The sequence below is a fragment of the Triticum dicoccoides genome, chromosome 2B (genome assembly GCF_002162155.2).
Source record: "Triticum dicoccoides isolate Atlit2015 ecotype Zavitan chromosome 2B, WEW_v2.0, whole genome shotgun sequence".
NCBI classification, from domain to species: domain Eukaryota; kingdom Viridiplantae; phylum Streptophyta; class Magnoliopsida; order Poales; family Poaceae; genus Triticum; species Triticum dicoccoides.
In genome coordinates, this window is record NC_041383.1 from 43,471,997 (window position 1) to 43,497,188 (window position 25,192).

Below are 25,192 nucleotides of genomic sequence, written 5' to 3' on the forward strand. Positions count from 1 at the left end.
TACATCACCGATAGTCAACCCGTGATTAATAATATAGTTTAATATTTGAATTATGAACATAGGCCAAAAATGTCGTACTCGGACGACGAAAACCGCCCGGGGGAGTGCGACTGGTGCCACGACGACCGAGGTATCTGCGACAGGTTCATTGAGCTGGACGAAGATCGTCGCTTCAGCATTAAGCTCGAGGAGACCTTCGATGTTCATACGGTACACAACCGACGATATTTATTCATGACTTCAACTATTTAATTTAATCATGACAATTCAACTATTTTAATCATGAGAATATTTTTCATCTTTTCCAATTCGACTAGCTTATCCCATGCTTTGCAAGACGCTATGTCTTGGAGAGGATGGATTTTGAAGACCATGAAAGTTTTGAAACCAAAAAAATTATCCTAAGTACCCATCATGATGTGGATTTTCAAGTAAAGTTGTACAATGCTCAGAGTGTAACCCATTTTGGTTGCAAAAATTGGGAAGCACTTTGCAAGATGTATGGTCTTGATGAGGGTATGCTTGTCACCATGGATCTTGGTGATCCTACAATCGAGCAAGAGAGACCTTCGATTTGGGTCCTTGTGGATACACCTCCAATTCTTCCCCCGTGTGAGCTTAACATAGTTATTAAGTAATTTATATTGTTTATTTCAAAATAGTTGACAACTTATCTCCATTGACATCTTATTTTCATTCTTCAAAGAATGTGCAGAAGATGGTAGACAGAAGCTACTACACCGAAGGCTCCGAATTAACTTATCAGGAGAAAAATCATCTGGTCGCATTTTGTACTAACCTTGAGAATTACAATATCTACAATCAAACTCCTCAACATTATGGTCAATACGTGCCACTAGTGCACGTGTTGAACTACGGTAACTACCATGGAGATACCCTGGTAAGATTATTTTTTACTATTACAACATCCGTGCATCTTTTTGCACACTTCTAAAACTAGTACATCACTGCTAACTACGAAGTTATTACTATGTTTTTCAACAGATAATCCCGAATGATTGTGTGCCTCATCTGATGTATACGCATGGTAGCCTTCATGTTTTGAACATACAACCAGGTCGTCCTACGAATCTCAACTGTCCATACCGGGTTTCTCAAAGAAGTGGAGACATACCAATCAAAGAATGGGAAAAATGTATGGACAGTCGTAAGGAGCTTCTTGGAAGCAAAAAGCAGCGAAGGGCAAGAATCGGAGACAGGATGATCGCCATTCTTCATAATGGAGAGTCAGGGTCTATATTGTTTTATGCTATTTTACCTTAAGGGTGTTTAGGTCCTACCTGATACTGATGATCATGTGCAAAAAACAATTACGTAGGGTTGGGTTCGATGACTATGAGGATGATGATCGTATGACTTATTATTAATAATGAATAGAAGTTGTATGATGATGCATGATTAGTAGGACTTGTTATTATATATGATGATGTATGATGCGAGCATGCATGAGCATGTTATATCAGCGGGTGAAATGAACATAGCAGCAGCGTTGATAAACCAAGGACGAAGATATAAGAGAGGACACTTCTCTCTATTAGCTAGCTAATAACAACCTAAAAATAACCCCAAAACCCCTAAAGCAGCCACTTTTGTAAAAGAACATGGACTTTTGGTCCCGGTTGGTGCCACCAACCGGGACCAAAGGCCCCCCTGACTGGGCTCGGCGGACCGGCCACGTGGAGGCACATCTGTCCCAGTTCGTGTTTGAACCGGGACTAATGGGTGGGGGTATTTGTAACGACCCATTAGTCCCGGTTCATGAACCGGGACTAAAGGCCCTTACGAACCGGGACTAATTGGTGTTTTTCTACTAGTGTCTCCACTGGGAAGATACCTCCACGCCCAGCCACCTCTTCAGTGCCACATCCCAGTCAGCGCATGAGGCGGCGTAATTGGCGTCATCGTCCAGCGGGAGCACGAACACAGCATAACCCTTGCTCGTTCATGTGTGTGATGTCGAGCATGACCGCGATGATGGGCGTCGTCGCCGTTGGCGTCAGGAGCGCAAGTCGCTGCTCACGCCTCTGCTCACGCCGCTGCTCCATTGGGGTCACCATGGTGTGCGGTCATTGTAATCGCGTTGCGCGTGCGCTCAGGTAATGCATCCCAGGTTCCACTCTCTCATAGATGTCCATATATACACAGTTCTGATCTCCTTTTTTCTGTTGCTCCATACAACATACAACAGAGTCGTTGATGTGGTGAGAGCTCGGTGTCGTGTCTGCCGGCTGAGCGCCAAGCCGGAGCTGCAAGTCTCTGAACATTTTGGTGCTACTGTGAGGATCTCATGTCTCTCACTCTGTGTATCTCTCATCAGCCCTTTCTTATACTATCATGTTTTAATATATTTGTGCAAAGGGTTTGTGTGAGGCGGTCCCCATGAAGTACAGTGACAAGGCAGATGGATTACGCCACTTATTAGTATGCTTAGTGGTTATGGCTCCATATTTGGCTCTTTTTATTATGTTCCTGTTCTTATTACCTCCTCTTACGTGTTCTCACTTTTGGTATCGAACTTCATGTTGAATGACTATCTTTTGTGGTCGTATGAATGCATCGAGCTTTGATCCTGCCTTATAACTAATGTTGATCTTGTGCTACATTGTGTTTTACTTTGATCACAATTGAATGTTTCTTTACTTTACTGTTAACATGTATAAGTGCAAATGCTATATGTGGGTTCCTACTGACATATTGTTACGTGCTTCGGCAAAATGCTTGGACCGGCACCCTCGCGCCAGGGCGCGATCCCGATCTAGTATTTACTAATTGGAGGCACCATACGAGTTACCATCTTAATCCTAGAAAGACGCCTAAAAATAACCGTATCACCTCAATTGTACGGTCAAGATCTAAAAGGGTCCACGGAATTTTATTTGTCGACAATCCCACTCTAACAAGGAAAAGAAAAGGTCCACGGTGTTTTTATTTGCACAAAGTTTCTTTATAGCTCGTCCTACGCGGTGCCCCTTATCTGTGTCGTTGGTCGCGGTATCGAGATGTGTGCTAGCACAGTATTATCACAGCAGCCACAGAGTGATTAGTCTAAAAAACGAAGGCCATCTGGATCAAATGATTATTAAGATGGAGCAAATGAGATGGGGTTAACAAAGCGCTGACCATCTGGATCGTGCTCATTTGCTACATGGGTGCCTTGAAGGATATGAGTCAAAGCAAAAGTAATATAATGAGGAGGTGAGTGGGCCAAGACAACGGTAGGCGCACGTCAATTCATGTGGTGAACAGTGGCCTAACAAGGCTTATTTAATATAATGAGGGTGTACAAAAAACAAAAATCCCACCCAACAACAAAAAAAGTCGGCCCATCTTTGAAATACGTGTTTGCCTTTTTTTTCTGTACGCCACTTGTGAAAGTATATGGTTACGAATTTTCGCACATACGTAATATGTGTGTGCGTGATTGTTCACAAGAATTTTCAAAATTTGACACGCTGTAGAAATTTGGTTTTTGAAAACGACCTCCCCATAGCTTGGCCCCAGAAATGTCGTGCGCCTGTGTACGTGTCCATACGCTGCAGAATTAATGTCTTCATGTCATGGAAAGATTTTTCAGTCAAGTTAGTACCACTGGAATGCATGTAATTGTCTTCAAAACATATGTGACCCACATTAAAAAAACATTCATTTATTTTGACAGATTTGAAACCATATGGAGTTTTAGTTAAATTAACTACTTCTCTGTTTTACAAAAGTTAGCATGTGCGCTGCACGGGTTATGAAAAGTCAGATGTGTAACAGAAGAACTAGATGATAGGATTACTAACTCTGCACCTATAATTCAAGTTACTTTCTTTTTACCTACAAAAAGAATTGTTTGTTTGGCATCGATTAATATATTCCAACGTACGTGGAAAAATGTAATTTGAGACATCTAATTTGTGGACATATTGTAGCAACGGATGGGTTTTACATGGAGAAAAGAAAGTAGGTCTGCACTTAGGCTCTAACTCCTCGGCTACTTCACAAGTATTTTTTGATGGGAAGTCAGTTCAAACAGGATAATTCGCTGTCAAACTCGTTTCTACCATAGTCATAATTCCAGCATTTCCTTGGTTCATCTAATTACGGTAAGCTAAGACAGAATGAAGGCTTCTATTTGTTTTCCTTTCGTCCCTGGCCTCTCACTAACAAAAAATAGATAAATACAAGATATATCTGACCTTAATCTCGAAAAATTAAAAGATGCATTTATATACCAATGTTGTTCATCAGTCCAATGTATAATAGTGTAGATTAATGAACAACATAGTTGCATATGGCTCCACTCTTTATAATAGAATCAAGTAAATATTTATAAAATAAATATTTCAACAGGGAAACAATATTACATAACATTAATTTGTATGAGGTCATAAAATATGCTAGCCTGTACAGAGGGAGTACCTACTAATATTAATACTAATTGATATATATATATGTTCGCCACCTGAAAAAGGAGTACACATTAATAAAACAAGGTGTATTTCGCCAATTTTTTCATCCGTTCGCCACCTGAAAGAATTTTTTTCTACCTGAGGTGGTACTAAATTCTTATGCGCTTGTCGGCTAGAAAATAAATTTCTGTACGTGGCCCGAGCGCTGTGGCCCAGCAAAGCCAGCCCACCTAATTTTCTCACCACGCCGCTAGGACATTCTATTTTCCGCATATGGCGAGAAATAGTCAACGTTTCGCACAGAACAACCAACAATGGGCTGGCCCATTTTCATTTTTTATGTGTATTACTTATATTTTTAATTTTAGTATAGAGTTTATTTAAAAAATCATAAATAAATAATCTTTTTAGGAAATGTTCAGAATTCCAAAATTTTGTTGCTATTTTGAAAAATACTCGGAACTTGCAAAAAGTTGCACATTTTTTAATTTTTATTGTTTTTCAGAGTTATTAGAGAATTCTAAAAATTAAAATTGCATTTAAAAAAATTCTCCAACTTTGAAAAATATTCATGTTTTAGTGAAATTTTCAATATTAGAAATAATGTTCATGTATAAAAGATACACATTTTCTAAAAATCTTATGAATTTTCAACACATGTTCCCGTTTTAGAAAATGTTCACAAATGGAAATAATGTTCATGTTTTCATAAAAATGTTGGTGTTTTCATAAAATGTTTTTGAATTTTAAAAGATGTTCCCTTTCATGTTTTATTCGTTTTTTTAAAGTGTACATAATTTTAAAAAAACTGTTCAGGATTTAAAAAAGTGTTCATGTTTCCTAAAATATGTAGAAACATCATACCTTAAAATCCCCTCAATTGAAAGGATTGAAAGAAAGAGTAGATTGAATAACTCATGGGCTTTTGTCTGGCGTACGATGACATAACAAAACTCTTAAATCCCCTCGATCAATGAATGAAAAAATAGCAGATTGATTTCTTCACACGCGGCGAAACCAAGAAGCTAATTTTTTTTTCATGTGCACACAAGGTTTTGCCCGCACATATAATTCTCACTGACTATAAATACATACTATTTTATCTCCCGTTGCAACGCACGGGCATGTGTGCTAGTAGAGTTTTGTTAGTTATTCATCCTGGCTTGTTGTGTGTTGTTAGAAATATAAATGTGCTCGACGTATACCATAGATACCTCTCGCTCCTAGCCTCTCCTATTGCGCAAGTACTGGGGCAGGTCCACTAAAACGGTGAGAGCGTGCACGTCTCCTCCCAGGGAGCAACGCTCTTCTCCTTCTTATTTCTTCCAATTTATTTTACTTTATGTTCGTTTGCATCTATTCTTTTGAGTAAAATGCACGAATAATGTCTTTGAATAAAAAACAAAATGTTCACGATGTCAAAAGATATTCAAGGATACAAAAATGTTCATATGTATGTCGTAAAATGTAATAGTATGCCAAATAAGTTCTTATACGTGTATTAATAAAACGTTTATTCTATATTTACAATTCTCATCAATATTTAAATTTTCTCATCGTGTATTTAAAATTTTGTTCATTATCTATTTTAAAAACGTTTATCAAGTAGTTGGAAAAATGTTCAGAATTTAATTCAAGAATGTTTATCATGTATTGTTTTCAAATTGTGTTGGATGAAATGTTTATGTAACTAGAGTAATTGTTCAAACTTTATTTGAGGAAATGTTCTTGAACTACAAAAAGTGCTCACATGTTACGAAATGTTCATAATTTAACTAAAACAATTTTATGTTTCAAAACATGTTCATCGTGCAATACAAAAATGTGACCATGTATTTAGAATTTTTATCGTGTATTTTTAGGAATGTGATTAAAAAATTAATAGATGATGAACATTTTCTAATTACATAATGAACATATTATAATATGTGATAAAATTAACACACGATGAACCTTTTTGAAAAACATGATGCATAGTTTTAATACAACATGATCAGTTTTTAATACAAGATGATCCACTTTATTAACCATAATGAACATAGCTTAGTAAATGATGAATATATATTTTAAAATACACGAAGAATTTTCAATGCGATGATGAATTGTTTATTAAAACAACACAAATATTTCTAGAAAAAATATGCGCATTTCTTACATCCATGGTAATGCAGAAAAAGGACAATAGGAAAATGTGTATAATAAGAAAGAAAAGTAGAAATAACATAAGGGGAACAAAAGATGCAATATAAAAAAAAATGAACATTGTATTTCATACAATGGAAACAATTCATATAATTAAAGACTTTTTAATGGTCATCAACTTTAGAAAAATAGAACAAACGCGAAAAACATGATAATAACGAGGAAACAAAAATAATAATAGAAGAAAAGTCTAATAAGATAAAATAAAATATAAATAAATAGGAAAGTAGATAATAAAAATGCAAACAGAAAAAGAATCATTGAAAAACAATCCAAAGGTAGGAAAATCAACTCACGAAAAAAATACAAACTAGATTACCAAAAGAACAAACGAAGGAATGGGGAAAACCGGCCGATCACTTTTATTTGGCTCAGCCCATTGTATTTCAAAATGGCATGTGAGACAAAAAATGCTCATCAAGGAATTAAAAAAAACATAAATTTGAAAACTAGTCATTACCAAAATATGGTATTTTAAAATTATTACTCCGTCCAGTCCATATTAATTGTCGCAGTATTTGTACATCTTTGTACTAAAGTTGTACTAATCTGTGACAATTAATTTGTATCGAAGGGATCATATTTTTAAAATATCCATGAATATAAAGACTATTCAAGAATTTTAAGAAAAAATAAAAACAAAAAAGTGAAAACCCATAAAAATAAATGTAAAAAAACTGAGAGGAAGAAAAATGAACAAAACAAAATAATAAAAACGGAAAACTTAAGAAATCCACAGAAGAAACTAGAAGACAAAAATAAAAATCGACGAAAGCCCATATATAGTTATGTCGGTCCATGTGCACTGCAGGGGGCGCACATTGCTTGACACGTTAGTTCATGATCTGGGATGCATTTCATTGCTTTTCAGTGAACAATGCTTTATGTTGTTGATTTCGAACGAGCTATGGTGTTGCTTTCAGTAGAATTTGTGAACCATGTGTGTTTTGAATTTAAATTCACGAACTGACATTTTGAAATACTGTTGGAAGGTATGCTTTCAAACCATCAATATTTAGTTAAATATGCCATCTAAATGATGCTCACATGAGGTTTACATATTCAATAAGATGAGAGAAATAGCAAACAAAAAGATGTTTACAGGAAACTAAGTTTGAAAGTAAGTTAGAATGCGGACTCGAAAAAGTTGGGACTTTTCGGACTTAAGTTTGGGGGATGGCTTAAAATAAAATGTCAGTCCTACTGCGTATGCTTCTGTCTTGAGAAACTCAGCACATGCTCTATTGATGTGTTTATCTTCAGCGATCAAGCTTAAATAGGAGACTGGCGCTCACAATTCAGATTAGAAATAGATGCTTACTAAATCAAGATGTCAGCTTATTTTCACCAAAGATGCATCCTGGTAGTGGCCACATAAAACCCTTGTCAAGTTACTATACAGATCACAACCAACAGTGCGACAATAGAAATCACTGAGCTAACGGTTTACCAATGCCTGATCCTCTTTTCTGCTTGCTTACACTGGGGAAGAGGTTACACATTTGACTGCAAATGTTGCCGGGTGCCTAAAGATCTTTCCAGGTCTTTTGGGGCTATATATCACAACTATTTCTTGTCTGTATATTGGCGATTAAACTCCACTTGTCGATTGCTCACTGAGATAAAAATAGCAGCTCCCGTCACCTGAGCTTTAAGACATCGAAACAACTTCAATAGCTCCAAAACATAGCGAATTTGCAGCTGAATAGATCACAATGACCATACTAGATAAAGATGATTCGGGATACATAAGCGGCAAAAATAGTGATAAGCGAAAAACAGAGTGAACTTTCGAAGGAACACTACAACATATTCGTATAATACGAAACACAACATTGTCTAAGCTATAAAGTTATGGAGATGTCCATTGCTTCCACAACCAACCATGCACACATTTAGCACGAGGTTTGTGATGTAACATCACGGAATCAACTTGCTAGAGGAGTGACATGACCTATAAAGATACCGGCTGCTCCCCAAACACAATTCGGCAACAATCAGCTCTAAGTATCAGCAGTCTTCTACTGGATAAATGATGCTACACAACTACTAACGAACCATACAACAATTCGTCATAGTAGATTGGGTCAAACGGATCAGCATGTGATACATCCATTTTGAATCATGCTTTTATATTATATTTATTGCTTTATGGGCTGCTATTACACATTATATCACACTACTTATGCCTTTCCTCTCTTATTTTATAAGGTTTACATGAAGAGGGACAGTGGCGAATCTAGCATGAAATTGAAGGGTAGGCTCAAACATCATGTTTCTATGTCTAATTAGCAAATGCATCACGATTTACATGTTAAACACCCCAGGAAAATTGTCAAGTAGTATGTTTAGGTGAAGTACGATATTTGCAGGGTAGCCTAGTGGAATCGCCACTGAAGAGGGAGAATGCCGGCAGCTGGAATTCTGGACTCGAAAAGGAGCAAATATTAGAGACCTATTCTGCACAACTCCAAAAGTCCTGAAACTTCACGGAGAGTCATTTTGGAATAAATAAAAAATATTGGGCGAAGAAAGAACCAGAGGGAGGCCACCAGCCAGCCACAAGGGTGGAGGGTCTCGCCCTACCCCCTGGGTGCGCCCCCCGTCCTTGTGGGCCCCCTAGCAGGCCCCCGACGCCTATCTTCTGCTATATGGTGTGTTTTGACTTGCAAAAAATATCGGAAGGAAGCTTTCAGGACGAAGCGCCGTCGTCTCGAGGCGGAACCTGAGCAAAACCAATCTAGGGCTCCGGCGGAGCTGTTCTGTTTGCCATCAAGGCAATATCGATATCATAGTAGCCACAAGTGATGAACAAGATCCCACTTCTGATACCACATTGCCCAGAGGCGAAAAGTTTCCATCATACACATCTTCTCCATTGCCATCGACCTGTCCAGCCCCCATAATCAACCTCCGATCGCCATAACTGTCACCTCCACAACATACACTAAGCTTAACATGTGGATGCGCCTTGGTGCACATGAATATACATGTCAATCATTTGAAAAAATTCAACGTATTAATTAAATTCTATTGTATAAGCAACTTGATTAACTCAAAAGAAGACATCAATCGTATTGATCTAGCACGCATACACGTACATCAGGCGTGTTTGCACACTATTTCTGACTTAAGACATTGAATTGATAAATCCGGTTGCGCAAAATTTGAAAATGACTTTAAACTGGCATGCCTCCACCTTGTGGTGGTTAAGCCACCGGTTCATGCATGCACCATATATATGCATGTTTCTGTCACCTGGTGCTACAAGTTTGATGGATGGCTTTTGGACCCTATCGAAAAACGTCTTAGCGATTAGATTAGCTAGTGTGTACAGAGTACACATTGCATAATTGAATATTGCCAACTTGCTACACTTGTTTCTTTTGACTATGTAGCAGCCAATTGTTACGGCCTGGCGGTTAACCCCGGTGGTCACATTCCCTGCACCCCGAAGTGTCAACTAGCATAAAAGACATAAAGTGTAAGTAAAATACTATGAATGGGTAATACTATACTTACTTAGCAAAAATTATTAGGTGTCCCCGACAGATATAATCACTAATTATAGGCCTAGAGACTCAAGACAAGTATGTACAGATGAAGACATATACACAGACCATAGCTCCAAAGTTAACAAAATGATATTCAAAGTTTGGGAGTTCAGGATCTCGTTTTGACATTTCCCATTTGATGCAATGCACCTCTCCTGCATCGTACGCATTAGCAGGTAGGGGTACTACCGTACAGACTACTAGGTAGTTAATTGGATTGGGTTAATATTTGATTTGCCGTCGCATCCTACGATTAATATTGTATCTTCGCAAACATCTTATAGGTAAGGATAGAACCTTCCTCGCAACTCCAAGGTAGAACATTTCAACCTGGGAAAAGGTATGTATTTTCACGTGTTTTGAGAATTTGCCCATCCCGGCTGCGGCGTTTGAGAATTTGCTCTGGGCCATCAATTTCACGTGTTCCATGATACTAACGCGGACCACACCACAGCCAGACATAGAGGATAACCATCTATAACACAATACATATCCGTACATGACATCAGAGAAATACACAAGCATGTGGTAAGACAGCCAAGCCGCTAGCGTGACACACATAGACCCATGTGAAATTGTGTGTGTGAACCGTTACAGCAATCAGGGCCGGGCCGGCAAAATCCGGGGCCTGTGCAAAACTAAAAAGTGGGGCCCTATCCTACAAAAAATGTACTAACAAGAAATTATAGTATATATATCTCGCAGAAAAAATTGTAATGTATATAATATAATGTCTTACATAACAATTGGACATATAAAAAAGTCGTACCTATCCAACTCCTGGTTGCTATTTATTCGAACATCCTCTTTCTTTTAGTATTCTTTATGAGTAGAAACCGAAGTTAATACCTATATAAGAAGTACAATTTGAATATATTGGTTCAAAGAGGCGTACAACTAGTGAACACATTCGAGTTTGAGCTAACATGTGCACTGTCCAAGAAAAGGCATTGCAATATTTTATGTAGTATAGCACTAGAAATATGTAAGAAACTAATATTTAGAGGCTCTCTTTCTTTTAGTATTCTTTATGAGTAGAAACCGAAGTTAATACCTATATAAGAAGTACAATTCGAATATATTGGTTCAAAGAGGCATACAACTAGTGAACACATTCGAGTTGGAGCTAACATGTGCACTGTCCAAGAAAAGGCATTGCAATATTTGGATGTAGTACAGCACTAGAAATATGTAAGAGACTAATATTTAGAGGGTCTCTTTCTTTTAGTATTCTTTATGAGTAGAAACCGAAGTTAATACCTATATAAGAAGTACAATTTGAATATATTGGTTCAAAGAGGCATGCATACAACTAGTGAACACATTCGAGTTTGAGCTAACACTAGCGGGTAGTGCGCGGCGGCACGCCGCGCCACAAGAATTGTTAAGGTATTTAGTTTCTTTGTAATGCTCGTAACTCGTCCCAAGACTTGACTCATTGCAAAGTAGTTCATACAAGGAAAGGGTACATCACATGCATAAGTGATTTAAATCATGTAGTGGTAGTCGTACTGGATGCAGGATTACCATGGTAAATGATGGGGAACTTGGATGGATACCTTATAGTGGAGTTAAGCTAGGACGGATGATAACATATCTTGAAAAGCAAGATTTTATTACATAAAACGAGAGATACATTTCATACAATGGTAACAACATTTCAATAGTAAGGACCAAATTTGTTGATTTGGTGATCTTTGATGATTCAGATCATTTTTATGGCCCCTTGCAAGATTAGTGCTAGCGATGAAGCGGTAAAGAGCTTGTGCAAACTCATGGAACGACTAACAAAAATAAAACGCCATTTTTCAAAATTAAATTTAAAGTCACATAATTCTCAAATTAAACATCGAATTTAATTAATACATCATAAAACCTGAATAAAATATCTCATTGGTTTAATTTGATGCAAAAAAATGGAAATTTTAGTCCATGGTATTTTCGGCAATTATGTATAAAACAGTGCAAAAACATAAAATATAAACTTAAAATGTACTTTTTGGGCAAAGAACTTAAAATGTACTTATTTTTTGAGAAATAGAACTTAAAATGTACTGAAAGACAGAAAAATGCCAGAAATATTTTAGTCCAAAATACCCACGGCAACCCATTAGAGAGCCCAGTGCAGTAGCTAAAACAAGAAAAACAAATCATTTATACTGGGCTGAGATAACTTAGGCCAGAGCCCATCGACAGAAATGGCCCATTAATGCCTGAAGGCCTGCTCATTTTCTTATGTTGTCCTCGTTGGAGGATGAGATTAGACAACAACATATAATTAGATTGACAACCACTGCGTTAGTAGTTTCAAACAATTATCACATGAGCATATATCTTGCAAACAGAATGTTCAATGAAATGTTGATCCAATACTGGCACACACCTATGTGCATGTGCATATAGAACTGAAGAGCTAACTACCTGATCTTAATACAATAACTTAGAATACCCGCTAGCCAAGCATTTTCATCAGCCAGGTGCTCGTTCTATCGGCATCGACATATACTGAAGCAAAATGTCAAAATGATGACATAATGCGAATCTTGTTTTCAAAAAAGCAATGCATGAGCAATTGTCATTTTCACCCTCTTTGACAGATCACAAGTACTAAAAAATTACTTAATCCCCTTATACTTCATTACCTTAGATCATCCCCTCAATAATGTGCTGGAATTTAGTCTATATTGGGGCAGCCCAATAACTATTTCAGAAATTCCTAAGAAATCCTAGAGGCCCACTTAGCCCATTTGTGCAAGGCAAGGGATACTACTAAAGTTTAGTCCCACATTGCTAGTTTAGAGGGAGTTGGACCTCTTTATAAGGGAGACTCCTTCCCCACTTGTATGAGCATGAGAACAAGAGGGACATCCACGCGCGTTCCTCCTCCGCCGCCCGCCTCGTCACGACGCGCCGCGCCGCGGGTTGCGGGAATGAGCCGAGCCGATGAATTTTTTTGCCACGCACTACGGGTATACGAAAGAACACGCGAAAGCTGAAACGTTTTGCTGTAGTGGAGATTGAATACGAACGGCGCACCTCTTCGCCTGCTGCCTGTTCGTTTCGTCTCCCTCGTTCTCTTCAGCTCCCAGCGCAGCCTCTCGCCTTCTTCTCTGGCGCCTATAAAAGGGAGGTCGTTCCTCCCAGAGAGACGCACCAGAATCTCTTCCTCCTCTCGCCACAAGTTCCTGAGCACTGCGCTGCTGCTACGTTCTTCCTCATCCCGGCTTGCGGCGTGCACCGCAGGTCGGGACAGTAGGCCTCCGAGACCGCACCTTTTGAGTCCTGTACGGGAGAAGGGTGATAAGGTTTTTGGGGAGCGCTCAGCGCGACTACTGGCTGCTTCATCACGGATGATCCGATCGACGACGACTACTTCCCTGACGTCGACTACCTCCTCGACGACATGGAGGACACCGATCCCAAGTCCAGTGCCTCTGCTCCTGCTACTGCACGTACGTGTTTCTCCCCTTTCTATTGGAGGTTCTGCTACAGTTCCTTGTTCTAGTTTTTTCCCTAGATATGTTAGACTCTATTTCATATATGCAACCTGCAATACTGTCTGCTTTAGATATGTTTAGTTATGGTTCATATATGAACATGTTGTTTACCTTCTCTTTGTCAAATTGCATGGCTTGTTTTATCACTGCCCCACTAGTCATGCTTTATCTAGTATTTCTATTAATAAAATCACTCGGTAAATTGCTCATATTTCCAACAATCCAAAAACCTTATCATAGGCAATTTACCCCGAGTGGTTTTGCTTCTTCCATGAGACCTCCTATGTTTGTGGGTATCCACTATAAGAGGTGGCGCGTGAGAGCAGTCTTATGGTTTCAGACCATGAGCTGCTATGACGCCACTCTTGGCAAACCTGAAGGAGAGCAAGATGCCCAACAGGCACAAGCTTTTCAGAAAATGGATACCTTGTTTAAGGTTGCTCTCTTGAGTGTTCTTGGTGAGAACATAGTTGATGCTTATGCGTCAATTGACAATGGAAAAGAAATGTGGGACGCACTCGAGGCCAAGTTTGGGGTCTCGGATGCCGGCACTGAGCTGTACATCATGGAGCAATTCTATGATTACAGGGTGACTGAAGAGCGCTCCGTGGTTGAGCAGGCTCATGAGATACAATCATTTGGTAGAGAACTTGAGCACTTCAATTGCATGCTACCAGACAAGTTTGTTGCCGGGGGTATCATCACTAAGCTTCCTCGTTCATGGAGGAACTTTGCTACCTTACTGAAGCATAAGAGACAGGAGTTTTCCATTCCGGATCTCATTGGTACTCTTGATGTGGAAGAAAAGGCGAGAGCAAAGGACACACGTGCTCAAGGTATTGAGGGAGGATCTAGTGCCAATGTGGTACAGAAGCAGAACTTCCAGCCCCACAAGTTCAAGAACAAGGGCACGTTTGATGGTAAAGCAAAGTTTGATGGGAAGAACAAGGCTGTGCAACACACGAACTTGAAGAAGAAGAATGGCAAGAAGAAAGGTGATTGTCATGTGTGTGGAGATCCTGATCATTGGGCTCCTAGTTGCCCTAATCGCTATGACAAGCGTCATCCTGGGAAAGGCGGCAAGACCGCTAATCTTGTCATTGGAGACACTGACATGAGGGATGCTGGGTATGGTATATTTCCCACTATTCTTTCAGTATGTCATTCTCCTGACTGGTTGATTGACACGGGTGCTAATGTGCATGTATGCGGTGATATTTCCATGTTTTCGTCTTATCATACCGCAGGGACTTCAACCGTGCTGATGGGCAACGGTTCAAGTGATTCTGTTCGTGGTGTTGGCACGGTCGATCTGAAGTTTACTTGGGGGAAGATCGTGCGACTGAAGAACGTGCATTATGTCCCCTCCGTCAATAAAAATCTTGTTAGCAGATCTTTTCTGTGTAGAGATGGCTACAAGCTTGTCTTTGAGTCGAATAAATTTGTAATCTCCAAGTATGGAACCTTTGTTGGTAAAGGCTATGAGTCAGGAGGCTTGTTTCGTTTATCCTTATCAGACGTTTGCAATAAAGTTGTTAATCATATTTGCAACAATAGTGAATCAAATGTGTGGCATTCACGTCTTTGTCATGTTAACTTTGGTTGCATGTCGCGACTAGCGAAGTTGAACTTAATCCCTAGTTTCACCACTGTCAAGGGATCTAAGTGTCAAGTGTGTGTGCAAGCTAAGCAACCTCGTAAGTCTCACGTGACTGCGGAGACGAGAAATCTTGCACCACTAGAACTAATACATTCAGATCTATGTGAAATGAATGGTGTTTTGACAAAAGGTGGAAAGAAATATTTCATGACGTTAATTGATGACTCCACTAGATACTGCCGTGTGTATCTTATGAAATCTAAGGATGAGGCTTTGAACTTTTTCAAGATTTATAAAGCTGAAGTGGAAAACCAACTTGATCGGAAAATCAAGAGGCTTAGGTCCGACCGTGGTGGAGAGTATTTTTCCAATGAATTTGATGCTTTTTGTGCGGAACATGGTATAATCCATGAGAGGACGCCTCCCTACTCACCTCAGTCAAATGGGGTGGGCGAAAGAAAGAACCGTACTCTAACTGATTTGGTTAACGCCATGTTAGACACATCGGGTCTCTCCAAGGCATGGTGGGGGGAGGCGATATTGACTGCATGTCATGTCCTAAACCGAGTTCCCACAAAGAGCAAAGAGATAACTCCATTCGAGGAATGAGATAAGAAAAGGTTAAAACTCTCTTATCTGCGAACATAGGGCTGTTTGGCGAAAGTAAATGTACCAGTCCCAAAGAAGCGGAAGCTGGGACCAAAAACTGTGGATTGTATTTTCCTGGGATATGCTTTTCATAGCATAGGCTATAGATTCTTGGTTGTAAAATCTGGGGTACCTGACATGCATGTCGGTACGATCATGGAGTCGAATGATGTGACTTTCTTTGAAGATATCTTTCCCATGAAGGATATGGCTACCTCATCTAATCAGGAGATGCCTAGTTCATCGAATCAGGAACCAGTTTCAATTACCGAACCTGCCATTTCGATGGAACACTTTGAAAGTCCTGTGGAGGAGAACAATGAAGTTCCTATTAGGAGCAAGAGACAGAGGACTGCAAAGTCCTTTGGTGATGATTTTCTTGTGTATCTCATAGATGACACTCCCAGTTCTATTTCGGAGGCCTATGCATCGGAAGATGCAGACTACTGGAAGGAAGCGGTTCGTAGCGAGATGGATTCCATCTTGGCGAATGAAACCTGGGAGATAACTGATCGTCCTTATGGGTGCAAACCTATAGGATGCAAATGGGTATTCAAGAAGAAGCTTAGGCCTGATGGTACTATTGAAAAGTACAAGGCTCGGCTCGTGGCTAAGGGTTATACCCAAAAGGAAGGTGAAGAATTCTTTGATACTTACTCACCTATGGCTCGACTGACCACTATTCGAGTTCTACTTTCACTAGCTGCCTCACATGGTCTTCTCGTTCATCAAATGGATGTTAAGACTGCTTTCCTAAATGGAGAGTTGGATGAGGAAATTTATATGGAACAACCAGATGGGTTTGTAGTAGATGGTCAGGAAGGGAAACTGTGCAAGTTGCTGAAGTCCTTGTATGGACTCAAGCAAGCACCCAAACAGTGGCATGAGAAGTTTGAAAGAACTTTAACAGCTGCAGGCTTTGTTGTGAACGAAGCTGACAAATGTGTGTACTATCGCCATGGTGGGGGCGAGGGAGTTATGCTTTGCTTGTATGTTGATGACATACTAATTTTCGGAACAAATCTGAATGTTATTAAGGAGGTCAAGGATTTCCTATCTCGCTGTTTTGAGATGAAGGATTTAGGAGTGGCTGATGTCATTCTGAACATCAAGTTGTTGAGAGATGATGATGGTGGGATTACATTGCTTCAATCTCACTATGTGGAAAAGATCTTGAGTCGCTTTGGCTATAGTGACTGCAAGCCCTCTCCAACACAATATGATGCTAGCGTGCTGCTTTGAAAGAATCGAAGAATTGCTAGAGATCAATTGAAGTATTCTCAGATTATTGGCTCGCTTATGTACTTAGCAAGTGCTACAAGACCTGACATCTCTTTTGCTATTAGCAAACTGAGTCGGTTTGTTTCAAAACTAGGAGATGTGCATTGGAAAGCTCTAGAGAGAGTTTTGCTTTATTTGAAAGGCACTGCGAATTATGGAATTCACTACACTGGGCATCCAAAGGTGCTTGAAGGGTATAGTGACTCAAACTAGATCTCAGATGCTGATGAGATAAAGGCCACGAGCGGTTATGTATTCACTCATGGAGGTGGCGCTGTTTCTTGGAAGTCTTGCAAGCAGACCATCTTAACGAGGTCAACAATGGAAGCAGAACTCACAGCACTAGATACAGCTACGGTCGAAGCAGATTGGCTTCGTCGGCTCTTGAATGACTTGCCGGTTGTTGAGAAACCTGTACCGGGTGTCCTTATGAACTGCGACAATCAAACTGTGATCACGAAAGTGAGCAGGTCAAAGGATAACATGAAGTCATCAAGACACGTTCAGAGAAGGTTAAAGTCTGTTAGGAAAATGAAAAACTCCGGAGTTATTGCATTGGATTATATCCAAACGTCTAGAAATCTGGCAGATCCTTTTACTAAGGGTCTATCACGTAATGTGATAGATAATGCATCGAGGGAGATGGGTATGAGACCCACAATATGAGTTGTTCACAGTGGTAACCTATTCTTTGTGATCGGAGATCCCGTGAATTAGATGTGGAAGACAAGCTGTTGGTCAACTGAGAGGAGAGTATCCTTACTGTTAAAATACCACTCCATGAAGATGCAATACTCTCCTAATCTGCATGGCATGTAGATATATATCTTAATGTGTTCTAAGTGGCTTTTTGAAGCAGAGATGTTGTCCTGCAGAACATCTTTTGAAGAACGCACCTATATGAGTCTGATTGTTAAACGTCGCAATCTATGAGAGTAGGGTTCTCTCTAGTAAACTCATGAAAGGTCATGGAGTATGACGCATAAACTCCAACCGCGGGGAAGACCCACGGAAGCCACGTATCGGTCAAGGCTTTATGTGAAGCTAGATTCGCAGGAAACTTGCAGTTCAAGGCCCAGTCCACTGTTCAAGTTGCTTACTAGTGTAGCATAGAGTTCTAGGTGGAAGTTCAACTTAACAGTCTCCACTGCAGTACCGGTATATAAAACAGTGTTTTGGAACCAAAGGCAAATTTCTGTGTGCCTCTGGGATCTGGTGGGGTATTGCTGGAATTTAGTCTATATTGGGGCAGCCCAATAACTATTTCAGAAATTCCTAATAAATCCTAGAGGCCCACTTAGCCCATTTGTGCAAGGCAAGGGATACTACTAAAGTTTAGTCCCACATTGCTAGTTTAGAGGGAGTTGGACCTCTTTATAAGGGAGACTCCTTCCCCACTTGTATGAGCATGAGAACAAGAGGGACATCCACGCGCGCTCCTCCTCCGCCGCCCGCCTCGCCTCGCCTCGTCACGACGCGCCGCGCCGCGCCGCGCCACGGGTTGCGGGAATGAGCCGAGCCGATGTAAATTTTTGCCACGCACTACGGGTATACGAAAGAACACGCGAAAGCTGAAACGTTTTGCTGTAGTGGAGATTGAATACGAACGACGCACCTCTTCGCCTGCTGCCTGTTCATTTCGTCTCCCTCGTTCTCTTCAGCTCCCAGCGCAGCCTCTCGCCTTCTGCTCTGGCGCCTATAAAAGGGAGGTCGCTCCTCTCAGAGAGACGCACCAGAATCTCTTCCTCCTCTCGCCACAAGTTCCCGAGCACTGCGCTGCTGCTACGTTCTTCCTCATCCCGGCTTGCGGCGTGCATCGCAGGTCGGGACAGTAGGCCTCCGAGACCGCACCTTTTGAGTCCTGTACGGGAGAAGGGTGATAAGGTTTTTGGGGAGCGCTCAGCGCGACTACTGGCTGCTTCATCACGGACAATCCGGTCACCGACGACTACTTCCCCGACGACGACTACTTCCCTGACGTCGACTACCTCCTCGACGACATGGAGGACACCGATCCCAAGTCCAGTGCCTCTGCTCCTGCTACTGTCCCGTACGTGTTTCCCCCCTTTCTATTGGAGGTTCTGCTACAGTTCCTTGTTCTAGTTTTTGCCCTAGATATGTTAGACTCTATTTCATATATGCAACCTGCAATACTGTCTGCTTTAGATATGTTTAGTTATGGTTCATATATGAACATGTTGTTTACCTTCTCTTTATCAAATTGCATGGCTTGTTTTATCACTGCCCCACTAGTCATGCTTTATCTAGTATTTCTGTTAATAAAATCACTCGGTAAATTGCTCATATTTCCAACATAATGTACATATGTACTTAATTAACACAAATTAGAATGATCAAGCTTTACACGTCAGTTTCTTTTACACAACTTCTTGTTTAAAAGCAAAAGGTGCATATACTGTGCATTCTAACTGGCATATCAGTTCTGTGAATTTACAGACTTGTTGTTTGAAAACAGAAAATGCAAAAGCAGGGTGGTCCATATCTAGGGGAGATGTATGTAGAAATTAGAGAAAATTCGCCACCAGGTCCAATACAAGTGGAATTACATGATCTGTTTGAAGATGATCATACATGCTTAAGGTACTACTATAGCTAGTGAAACAATGGCCTACTTTATTACAGTTCCTCCTAGTAGAAGTAAAACGACACACTTCAAAGTTTTGCTTCAGATATTTCTTGAGCTCCTCTAAGCCTAGGTAGATAGCATAGAGACCACATTCATCATTGTTTAACTCTTGCTTCAACAGCTCTGAATCTGTTTCAAGGCCAATGACTCTCACTCCTTTATCCATTCCTAGCTAGGCGCCCCGTATAACAGCCTGATCTCGACATGTAAGGGATTAATAATATTCTCCAATCTCCCTGCTCCACATACTTTTACCTCTCCCCCAACCACCAGTGTTTGGTTCAGGGTGGAAAGCGCCATCAATATTAATCTTCAGTTCATTCTCCATTAGAGGGAGCCATCTGATGTGTACCCTCTCCAGTTTGTTCTGTAGGTTGTTTTTAATCTTACTTCAAATGTCAGCCAAAGAATGATTGTTTTAGTTATCACCTAGTAAACCTGTGAGAGCATATTAATTCAGTTAGAACCTAATAAATTGGTGGGGGCATATTAATTTAATTAGCACCTCAATTCATCTAGCTGTTCAATGAGATTAAAATTGTTTATTTGATCAGCTAGTGAGAGAAGCAAACTGTCATCAAAATAACCCATATATTTGGCGAAATCACTACTGATTTGTTTTCATATAAATTAATTAGCCCAGATGACGTATTTATGCAAAACTTAAGGTCTAGGGCTGGGCAACATTCACCATGCACCAGAGTCCATCAGCCTTGCTAGGAAGATACAGGAGCTTCCATCAAAAGGCTTGAAACCTGCAAAGTAATGTACAATGAAGCTCTATCTCATGCATAAGCTTTGTCAGTGTCACACTGTTACTACAAAAAACATTATTTACATACTTCCTGCCATTATATCAAGAATGCCATGTTCTTCACTGTCCGAGGTTTTTCAAGTCCATGAATATTGGTACTGCCTGCAATATTCACAAGCAATAGTTCAGATGATTGGCAATGCCATATCTGAAATATTATAGGTAATTATTGGAGAAGCTTACAGAATGAAATGAACTTATAGAAACAGAGAGCAGATCCATTGTCATTTGGGATCAATAAAAAATTATTTCTTGTTATGTTACTGGTTTGCAGATGAGAGTCTTTATTTTCTTGCATCCATGGCTCTAGAATTCTTGAGTACAAACCAAATAAACACAAGTAAAATTTAATGCTAGGAAAAGAAATCCATAGACAAAATCTACTTTACTTGAAGAACTCATGAAAACTTATTTTCAAAAGTCAAGCAGAGCAGGCACAAACCAGTGTACAAGGCCGCCCTCGCACCGTCAGGCACCGAGCGGGTACACTGGCGGCCACAGGCCACTGAGGCTCGCCATGAGAGGGAACATGTCCAATGAGGCAAGGACTGCATGTACCCATGGCATGGAGTGGTCAGAGGAGCAGATGAACAGAGGTGCAAGGATATTTTGCATAAAAACTAAACTGATATCTAATGCAAACACTAAATATGTAATTAATTAGGTCGATTAATTGTCGACATGTAAAGCCCAGAAGGTCACACGCGCCAAGTCCACACGGTGGGATAGAACGTGGCAAACGAAGGGCACGAAACACTTCGGTCACACGCGTAATTTTTACAGCTACCGCGAAAAAAATTCCAAAAATATCAGGTAAATCGAACCCTTACGGGCCTAGTATTCTAGTTATGCGCACTGTCCAAGAAAAGGCATTGCAATATTTGGATGTAGTATAGCACTAGAAATATGTAAGAGACTAATATTTAGAGGCTAAATCATATTTATGTCTTTTACATTGGAATAATAATAAACTAAAAGGCAAAGTGCTAGGCTCATGAGCCTATATATATACCATAATATGATGTATACAACTATGTCTAGGAAAAAAAGACAAACTGTTTTTATACTTGTTACAATGGTATAGCACTAGGAAGTATATATCACATACAAAATATATGCCGGTATGCTAGTAATTAAAGAAAACATAGGATATTTTCCGATATATTCTGGGGAGATATTTGAAATTTACCGTCAGAAATACTTGAGGCAACAAAAGCTATATCAAATCTAACTTCCATATCTCTGATCTACGGCGGCGGAGCTCAATCTACCTGTAGGGGATGTGTTTATGAGTCTGGAGGAGTGGAGGTCCTTGTATTCACCTGCAGCGGCCAGTCACCCTGTGATCTCGATCCAGGGACGAGGGGCGAGGGATCAGACTCCAGGATAGAACACCTTCGACCGAGGGATTAGACTCCAGAACACCTTGGATCGATCGGATACAAGGACCGTGGGATCGGACTCCAACACAGGCGAAGTGAACACCTTGGATCAAAGGACCTTTCCTGTAGGCTGTAGCGACCGTCGACCGAGACATCGACGAGTAGGAGGACTGGAGGAGGAGATCGATCCCCGATCGCGTTTCAGCGCTGGTCGCTCGATGGCTCGATCCTCGATGCCCTCGTCGCTTCGACTCCAGCAGTCCAGCCCACTCCAGCACTCAGCAGCCCAAAGTGCATCAGTATTTTTTTCAATACTAGGCCTTTGTAAAAAGAAATGGGGCCCCCAGAATTTTGGGCCCTGTGCGGGCCGCACTTTCTGCACCACTATGGGCCCGGCCCTGATATAGGTATATAGGTATGTGTTACTCTCAACTAGCTACACCCCTTACAAGTTGTGCCCATAGCGGCCCTCACAGCTGGCGATGCATCAAGAGACTTCAAACCTAGGAAGCTTAGTATTTTAGTAGGCAAAAATGCTACACGTACGGGGACTTGTAGGCTTTTATGGACTCGTTCCGAACATAATAACCATCCTCCTGATTTTTCATGGAGGTGGGCCCGCATCCTCCCCTTACACCCAGTCAGAAACTGCCACATCAAATCAATCCTGTAAACTCGTGTAAGAAACATGTATGTGTAGCATTGCTGTTTAGTAGGCACGTAGATTCTAAATTATTGTGTTTTTTAATACTTTTGTTTTTGCAGCATTTTCTTTTTGAGATTTCGTTTTTGCAATATTTTGCTACTAACACAACGTTTCTTCTTGTAGGGAGTTAGGCTCTAACTATAACGATCAGATAGTGTTGAGAGTGTTATGAAAAACTAGTGTTAAGAGTTGGGACGTGGAAAGCCCGATTGTTTTCACATACGTGGCCCGGACAAAGTCCAGCTTTCTGCCGTGATGGAGCCCAACACGGATTCAGGCTACTCATATCATGGGACACCTTCTGAAATATATTTTTTATTATGCGACACCTATGGTGGGGAACTCGACAAATATCCAGGAAGAAACACGCGAGTAACTGCCCGGAAGACCAGGATTGATGGCAGCGCAGACAAGTGCATCAGCTGCGGTGACGGCAGGCGACTTGTGGTCCAAGCTTCCGAGCGATGTTCTCGGCGTGATCTATGACAAGATCGCGTCTCCGCTCGAACGCATCCGTTTCATCGCCGTGTGCCACTCATGGAGTGTTGTTATGTCGCCGCAACCGTCGGCGCCAACATTTCCATGGTTGTTATGTCGTGGCAAAGCGGAGCATGTGTTTTCTCCCATGGACAACACACTATTCCGAGTTTCGCTACCGCCCGAGGCGGCCGGGAAGCGGCTGGTCTTGTTTCACGATGGTGGCTGGATCGCCGCCACATCCAATACTGATGATCGTGCGTCACTCGTTATTGTGAACCTCTTTTCTGGCATCGAGGTGCCCCTTTCTGCCAAGCAACGCTCCACGGCAACAATCGAGAAGTTGGTTTTCTCAGAAGCCCCACATCGGAACGATGTATCCTTGCAGCAATCACCCAGGAGTGTCTCGCGGTGTGCAGTCTTGGATCTCAGGTACATGGCTGGTCGAAGTCGTCTAAGGAGACTTTAGGCTTCCACGACATTGCCTTTTGTAATGGAAAGCTATATGGCCTAATCAGGGATTGGAATCTAGTCATGTTCGACCTTGACATCACTAAAAATGTTGCGCAGGTGGTCACTGCCACGTACGAGCTAGGCATGCGCCAACTACCCACATACAAAAGCTGGATAGTTGTGGGCGAATATAAGCTCTACATCAACAACAGCTACATTGTCATGCACAATGACAAACTATTGATGGCCCTAAGGGTACATTGGTTACAAGAGAAGTATTTTGTTTTCAAGGTGTTCGAGGTCATCAACACCAAGAATACACATGATGACTATATGTGGAAAGAAGTGACTACACTGGACAATCATGCCTTATTCTTGAGTGCAACATGCTCCAAGGTAGTGCATGTGCCAACAGGCAGGCGTGGTGGAATAGAGAGAAACCACATCTACTACAACCATACCAACTCAACATTTTATGATTGTTTAACAAGATGTGACAAGGGTGGCCATATATATTGTAGTGAGGAACAAAACTTAGATGTTGTAGATGGGATCAAGTCAGTAGGATATAAGTTCGCGGTGTCATTCCTCATTTGGTAGAAGAGGGTCTATCTATTCTAGAATATGCGGATGACACTATACTTTTCATGGATCGTGATCTAGATGAAGCAAGAAACCTCAAGCTGCTTTTATGTGCTTTTGAGGAACTTTCTGGTCTCAAAATTAATTTTCATAAGAGGGAACTTTTTTGCTTTGGAGATGCTGCAGAATTTGCACCTGAGTATGCTGACATTTTTGGATGCCAGCTCGGGCAGTTCCCGATTCGGTATCTTTTTATTCCCATACACTATTATCTTGTTATTCCCATACACTATCGTCGTTTAACTAATGCTGAGTGGAAGCACGTGGAAGAGAGACCGGTTAGGTGGACCGTATTATGTCGACCTAAAAGTGAAGGGGGACTTGGAATTCAACTTGAGATTTTGCTCTTCTCAGCAAATGGGTTTATAAACTACTCACTGAGAATGGAGTATGGCTGGAAATCATTTGTAACAAGTACGTGGAATCCAAAGCCGTTTGTCAAGTCTATTGGAAACCTGGTGACTCACATTTTTGGTCTGCCATCATGAAGGCCAAGGAATTCTTTTTCCAATTTGGAACTTTCTCTGTTAGGGACGGTTCCCAGGTCCGATTCGGGGAAGACACCTGTCTAGGGACCACACCACTCATGGTGGAATACCCGAGCTTGTATAGGATTGTTAGACATAAATTTGTCACCATCAAACTTTCCGTAGGGACCTTTTAGGACCTCGCCTAGCAGCTTGGAATGAGTTACGCATACGTCTGGAGGCTATTCAGCTCTCAGATGAACTGGAAATTTATCGATGGTTGCCAATAATTTATTAAAATTAATGAAATCTCTTCGTAGCGTTGGAGTCGGGTGCATATTGGGTATCTAACTAAGAAACTAGAATGGGCTCGTAAGAGATTAGGCATTTTGTTAAATTGAACTGAT